This window comes from Lepisma saccharinum, unplaced genomic scaffold, assembly GCF_977018435.1.
Source record: "Lepisma saccharinum unplaced genomic scaffold, izLepSacc3.1 HAP1_SCAFFOLD_126, whole genome shotgun sequence".
NCBI lineage: Eukaryota > Metazoa > Arthropoda > Insecta > Zygentoma > Lepismatidae > Lepisma > Lepisma saccharinum.
This window is the reverse complement of record NW_028142942.1, coordinates 997967-1005913: the sequence shown is the minus strand read 5'-3', so window position 1 is coordinate 1005913 and position 7947 is coordinate 997967. Positions and strand designations below refer to the sequence as shown.

The window sequence follows — 7947 nt, the reverse complement described above, 5'->3', positions numbered from 1 at the left end:
TTTCCATTGTCGTCTCAGGGATTTAACCCCACCACAGCAATTTGTTTACTGCAAAAGGTGACTGGCACATAACTGTTCTCAATGAGACAGCACACAATTTCAATAAAGGTTTCACCGTTTGCCCAGGAGCTCTCTTGTCAATGGAAAACATTTCTGAGTTTTAGAAAGATTTACCAGGATGGACTCAATCCTTCTTTTTCTAGACATAAGCTTCTGACAGATGCAGTTATGCATTCTGTTCAGAAGATAGATTCATCAGATAGGTTTCGTGTGTCAGACCTACAACAGTGGATCCTCAGCAAAGTATGCTGAACACCCCTGCTCATCACTACAGATAGGTCTAGGTATACACACAGCCATCAATCATATAATAGAAAACAGAACACACATGCATCATCTGTTAGTTTGTAGACCAGATGTTTGTATTGTGAGGATGACACTGTAGCGGTATTTCAAAGTGGGTTATCTTGTTATACCGCTGCTTTGACTCACGTAGCTGCCACGAATGGTGACATATCTGGCAAGAATAGTATTAAGTACAGCTTCTGTCATTCTTCAAGAAGGATGCATAAAAATAACCAAAAAATACCAAGAAACATCTCAACAGATTGCCAGTCTTGATATACACACCAACATTTTCAACAAAAATAAATCTTCCAGCTTAGTAAAAAAATGCAAAAAAGAATTGCAACTCTCATCATAAGAAAATAAACCCAAAGTCAGAAGCAACTTCCATAATTTGCCAGTCCTTCAAGTTGCCCCTCCCTGTTCACTTAACAGTAACAAGAAATAATTACATAAAGTTATGACATTGTACGTAGTTTCGATTCCTACTTTTTTGTTTCAAATAGCAACGAAGTAAGTAGAAATCGAAACTACAATGTCATAACTTTATGTAATTATTACTGTTTATGGCATACACATTTAATTTTTTTCAATTTTGAACTGTAATTTGATGTTAGAGCACATTACGGTTTTGAACATTTTGCCTCGAGGTCCCGTCAGAATTTTAAGTAAAAAAAAAAAAGTGGCATCCTTCTTTCACCACTTATATTAATTGTTAAGGCAAATAACCATTGTTTCGCGAGTGATTAAAAATGTCCAAATGTGATCCACCATGTGACTGCATGAACACAGGAATACTATAGAAGTTCATTGGGAAGAAATTTTACAGCAGTTAAGAAAATTATTCCACAGTCAGTTTACCTTCTGTAATGTCACTTCAGCTTTTCACAGGTACAGCTGACAATAAAATCACTCCCTTCAGGCTCAACTTTCATTATTATTTTGGTTTCAGAAGTTCAGATTTGTTTTCTTTGCCCAAGTATGTGCAAAGGAAGTGTTCCATAACGATTTTATTAATTGCGTGAATGGCTCTTGTAAATGGAAGACAGACAGGGGAGTGAACAGAAAGAGGAAAGAGAAGGAGCTCCCTCCATCACACACACACACAATTCTCAAATTTTAGTGAAAATTAGACAAAAATAATTATTTTTTCAAATTATCACACTTGGTGTTGCATAATGCCTTTGACGGCTCCATATGAATTTCACAGAATATCAGAGAAAAATTTTCCCTGGTACCCTGTCCAAAGTTACAGAAGGTGAAGAATATACACATGTAACAAGACCTAATCTTCATTAGGAATTATTTTATACGTGTATTAGGGACCATACCAATCAATAGCCAAGAGAAATTAACAACTCCAATATTAAATGACGGTAATGGTTCCGAATGTTTTATGATTTCTCCTAGCACAAATACTAATTATTGTAGAATTTTGGAAATCATTGTCACATAAAATTTGAACCTTCCTTAAAGTAATGAGCACTGTTTGGACTCGAAAAAAAATTATTTATGTTGAAAAAAACAACTTGAAAATTACCTAACGCACTTCTCATGGACAAGATATTCTCCGACGACAGGCGACAGTAAATAACGTAGAAGCATGGGAATGAATGTAGAAGTAAATTGGAACCTTAGTATAATGCATTTAGGGACTTTATGTTAATGCTAAGGGAAGCAAACCTAACCTGCCTAACCTAACCACAAAAGCATATATTGAACAAAATCCCAAATAATCGCTAAAACTCCGCGGAACGAGTTTACAATACCGGACCACTCTCCAATTTCTATGAAATTTCGCCTACTCACTAATTGTGAACTCCTAATCACGAATCTGCATGTAATAATTGGGGGTCACGTATGGAAATCGAGAAAAAAAAATGAAATAAACTGTTTTCTTAACGTAAAGTAACCCTACCATAAGAACAATAGCTCCACGGAAGACTCCATTTTCTCAACATGAAGAAATGAACAGGCAAGACAAGGTATAGGTCTCTTGGCTAAAATATTAATTTTTCTTTGTATTTATGCTAATGGAACCTAACCTAACAGGCCTAACCTAACCTCGTAGGCATACCTCATCTGACATCAGCAAGACTGTTGTGCGTAAAGGAAGACCATTAACGAATTGCGAAAGAAAGATGGTTCCAAATTGCTGTGTATGGACAATCACCGTGGTAAATCGTAAGGTTATTTTACAAGTTCTACACGTAAATGTACAATTTTAACAAGTGACCGCCAAATATGAACTACAGATACGTCATCAGGACACCGAAATTAGTAAGTAGGCGAAATTTTGTAGAAATTGGAGCGTGGTCCGGTATTGTAAACTCATGCCAACTCCGCAGTATGTGTTAACAGACATACATCGAAATCAAACCATGTAAAAATTGCATGATGAAGTTGCAACAAAGCAAAAGGAACTTAGGCCAAAATGTTTGCTGGTGAAATCCTTTTACTTTATTAAGTAACAATTACATTGCAAGCTTGCGATTGTTTATTGTTTTTCGATCTCAAACTTCAGTTTGTTTCCTATTTTTTTTTTTTTTTTTGTGCTTAATTTACAAGTAAAAGTAGCTACATCCTTGTATTTAAGTGCCCATAAAATGTAATTTAAGTGGTTAGGTTATTATAATGTTGTCATAATTGACACTTCAACCCTCTTGACTAGAAAACTAACAATATTCAGTCTTGGATTCTGGATTTGAATCTTGGCCTGGACATGTGTGTTGTTTATGTCATCAATTTTATTTTACATTGGCATTACAGTGTTCTTGTGTGACATTTCACACTTGTATAATATAAGGCTCTAGCAATGTGATCGGATTAAAATATTTCATAACGAACTAATTTCACATAGAAGTATAAAGTACATTTTGCTGTCTGCTAACGAATTTAAAAAAATACTGGAGTTGATGATCTAGCCTGAATGCATGAAAAGTATTAATGCAAATGTGATATGTAGCAACATTTGACTTCAGAAGCTAATATTTTTTTGTTGGTGAAATATGTATTCACAAACAATAATGCAATTAAAAACAATAATAATTTCCAGATTAATTCATGTTGTTATTTACATGGAGTAAGGGCACTTCATGAAATGCCTCACTATCATCGCTCATCCCCATCTTTCAATTAGCCAGAAATTGAAGGAAAGTGAAGTAAAATAAACCAAATAATAAAAAAAATGTCTTCATACAGTAGTAACAGTGTGCAGGGGTAATTTTAATGCCAAACTTCAATTTAATTCTTTTTTTATGTTCTGCACTTATGACCAAGTGTTTGTTGTTATAATGTAGTTTGAATAGATAAATAAAACTAAAAAAAATGTTTCCTAATTGTCACATCCAACAGTAATTTTGCACCAAAAATACATTGGGGAATTCTAACTATGTTTGCCTAACCTAACCACGTGCCAATGGTTCGCAATTTCTATACGTTTCCGACAAATTTTAACTTCAGATTCGTGATTAGGGGGCCTCTATTAGTGAACTATGTCAAATATGAAAAAAATCGGAGAGGGGTTCGGTCATCTCAAGTCATACCCATAAAACAATCGGAACCGTTACCACATTTGTTACCTTACTGTGAAGCAGAAGTCTGAAGGCTTCCGAAAGGGAACATAGCACCAAACATGATATTCTACAACAGCAACTATAATTTTAGATCATTAAGTTTGGAGTTGCTAGCATTTGTCGCCGTGTTCTTTCACTACGTTAGTGTGCATACAGACGGTTTTTACAAACCTATTTATTTTTGTTTTTTCGCGATTTCAGGAGCGAATTTACAACATAGAGAAAGTCTCCAATTTTGATAATTTTCGGTATACTAAATAATTTTGACCTCCTAATCACGAATCTGTTGAAAAAAAACCAGGGGTCACGTCTGAAAATTTGAAAAAAAGCTGATTGAATTTTTTATATATATAGGTGTATATGCGTAGTTTTACGAACAAAAATGTAATCTCCTGTCATTGTGTCCAACCACGCCGTTGTTTTACAAGGAAATGATTTATGATGTTCAATTCTAGTACGATCCCTATTTTTTCGATGAATTTAGGGGTGAAATGAGTGCTAATGGAACCTAACCTAACAGGCCTAACCTAACGTCGTGTGGATGGTTTGTGGGGCTACCCGTGGATGGGTTTTGGCGTTAACGAACATTTTTTTCATCAAAATGTACAATTTCCAGACGTGACCCCCGGTTCTTTACAACAGATTCGTGATTAGGAGGCCAAAATTAGTTAGTATACCGAAAATTAACGAAATTGGAGACTTTCTCTATATTGTAAATTCTTAAAATGTTTTAAGATTTTGTTCAAAATCTAGTAGTTATGCCCCTATCACACGGAACTAGATTTCTAGTAGGAATGGCCTAGTTGGCGCTGAACTGATTTTCTAGTTGGAAATCATGGCCGCCTGGCTGACTGCTTGACTGGTTTTGAGAAATAGGACATGTTCTAATTGCTACTAACTTCTTCGACTAGATTCTGTGGAACAGCCAATCAGAGCAAAGTTTGGCCATGTGAAGATAATCTGTGAGTTTGCAATGTAGCCTCTTTTTGTCTGTGGTTTCCGAGTGCATACAGCACGAAAGGCATGTTTACAAATGAAAAAGCTAAAATATTCTTCCATACGTGTATAGTAAACGTTGTAAAGTATGTATTTTATCAGTGCCGTTCTTCTCTACCTAAAACCATTTAATGCGAAGCGAGATTCCTCTCGGTTGAATAGTTATCGTATTTTAAAAGTGTGAAGTGATACGTTGTTTACATATCGCGCGGCCGCCATTATGGGAACGAAAGACTATCGACAAGTACGGTGCAACAAGTACCGTGTGAGGCCAAAACTAGCAAATGGGTAGCCAGTCCAGCGACAACTAGAGCATTCCAACTAGAAATCCAGTTCCGTGTGATAGGGGCTTTAGTTCTCTTACGCGAGTCAAGTTTTGGTCCCTAGTAGGTTACGATCTGTTAGCATTGCCTAAGTAATATCGCTAAATGCTTTCTAAAAAAAGTTTCTAAATTACCTGCACATTCATTCCAACTAGAGTACGATACTCCGTGTTCTAAATACATAATAAACTTGCATTTTTTGGGGCAAAATTTTCACTTCAATTAATGTAAGAAAACAAAAATATTGGTAGGCGCATTAGTGTTACACGTGTTAACTGAAACTCATTTTGGGCACATCGTCAATTTTTGACAGTTCGGTCACTCGTCTTCATTTGTTCTTAAGATTTGTAACATCCTCTGTCATTGGTTAGCAGACGAATTACGTGGCAGTAGCAAATTTGACGATCATTCTTGCTGCTGCCACGCGCGTGGCAGCAGACTCGGCCAAAGAAAAATACCATGTCATAAGTATTTATGGGTACGGAAAATTATAACCTTATTGAAGAGCTACCCCTTCCGAAGGAAAATAGAATTGAATTGGATAGGAAGAAAACGCGTTTTCTCGTTGTGAAGACTCAGTCCCAGCGCGTCGTCTGCTGTGACGTCACACAATTGGACTTCATTTGGCAACTTTATCTGCTTTGTCCAACTAGTCCATAATCAGAAAATTATAACATATTACACTCAAACAAACCTAACAGATTCAAACCATTGCATAATTTAATTAATGTTTCTATTTTGAATCTTGTTTTTATTAAGTTTTTAGCGATATGTCTATATTTACTGAATAGATACACAACATTTGTTTTTTTTCTAACACGGGACAATTAGAAGGAATCCAAAGTCAAAATTAATGCTTGGGCATGAAAAAGTGTTGTGGTAGTAGTAGAGTAGCACAGATTAGTAGTAGTATGTATATTGAGTTGTGGTACGTACGAGAAATGCATACTTATGTTGCCTCTTTCGTGTGTGTGTACTAAATATATCGGATGGATATTATGGCTGCGACTATTTTCATCAGGTGGTGAGAGAAGGGTAACAACTTGTCTTTTTTTTTCACGCAAATAATCTCAATTTTCGACATATCGAGTAATTCTTGTTTTTTCGTTTGGTACTAGTTTACTATCCTTCGGACACATTTATTTATTTTTACAGAAGAAACTACGGTACTTGTTTACTATCCTTCGGACAGATTTCGTACATAGCCCCACCTTTCACAAGATGGCGCCAACGAGTGAAGACGTACTTTTATCAGCTCCTCTGAAATTGAAGACAAAATATGATGATAAATGTGCAAAGTGTAAAAGATCTGTAAAAAATGGAATTCTTTGCGACATGTGTGACGAATGGTTACACTTTAAGTGCGGCAACTTGAATGCCGATGAAGAAATCGACCAAAACAGTGAATGGTTCTGTCCGCAATGTGAAAACGGAGAAAAAAGTGTTGAAAATGAGGAACTCCCGAATCTTTTACAGGTAGTGAATCTACTGCAAAGTGATATAAAGGAGTTAAAAAATGAAAATGAAGCCCTGAAAAACAGACTAGAAGCTATTGAAAAGGCAAAGGAAATAACAAATTCTACATCCTCATGGACTCAAGTGGTTAGGAAATCAACAAAGAAAAAACATCACATCGATAGCATAAATTTCGAGAGTAAAAACAGATTTTCTACACTACAAGATTTCCAGACTGAAGAAATACACCCAGAAACTAATTCAAGAACGTACAGAAGAAATGTGAAGTCAAAAAACACAACCACAAACATCTCGAAAATAAAAAAATCGAGTGTTAGTCAACCAGAAGTGATCATCTATGCTGATAGTCATGGCAGAGGAATGGCAGAAAAAGTGAAGAGTCAGCTAGGCGATGTTTCAGTGTTAGGTTTTGTCAAGCCAGGTGCAAAAATTGGGCACATTGTAAGTAGCCTAAAACCTCAAAACAAAGAAATCAGCAGCTGTGTAGTGCTAATGGCAGGTTCAAACAATGTAGCATGCAATGAGGGTCACGATGTGATATATACATTGGAAAAGAAACTACCTGAAATAAGAAACTCTAAAGTGATCATAGTTAATATACCAACGAGATACGATCTCATACCGGAATCTTGTGTTAATGTGGCCATAAAAGAGACAAACAAGAATATCAGACACCTGTGCAAAAACTTTAGTAATGTCGATATTGTTGATGTAAGCAGGCTAGAGAGAAACAATTTCACAAATCACGGCATGCATCTGAACCGATCTGGAAAAGAAAAGGTGTCAAAAGCAATAGGTACGGTGATAACTGAATACATTATAAACCAAAGAAGAAAGTGCAATCCTATTGAACTGAAATGGTACCCCATAAATAATCAGGGAAGTGAAGTGGTAAATGGAAAGAAATATAGTGATGTGGTAAATAGCGGAAAAGTCTGTCTTGTGATGAATGGTGAAAAATGCAGTCAAATGGTAAGTGATAAAAATGGTAGTGAAGAAAATGAAGATTACAGTGAAGTGAGAAAAGATGAAAAAGACAAGGAAGTGGAAAATGATAAAAGAGTTAATGTAAAACAAAAAGAACCATCTGCACGAACATCCGATAGAATAAGGAGTGTTCCGGGCAAATTTAAAGATGATTTTTTATTGTAAAATGTAAAAATGCAACAAATATTGTAAATGTTAAACGTAAGGAACAAGGTCTTACACCCAATAGTTTCTCTCAAATGAAA

The 7947-nt window shown here is 35.7% G+C and overlaps 1 protein-coding gene across 2 annotated transcripts in view; it reads left to right on the top strand.

Moving 5' to 3' along the window:
• Positions 1-6144: 6144 nt before the first annotated feature.
• LOC145982329 (uncharacterized) overlaps positions 6145-7947 on the top strand; it is an 86228-nt gene continuing 84425 nt past the window's right edge. Inside the window, exon 1 of one of the 2 annotated variants that reach the window (XM_083115889.1) lies at positions 6145-6167. The gene's annotated coding sequence lies outside the window, so the exon portion shown is untranslated. Of the gene's footprint in view, positions 6275-7947 lie in introns of both variants that reach the window. The other variant, XM_083115890.1, reaches the window with a different exon arrangement.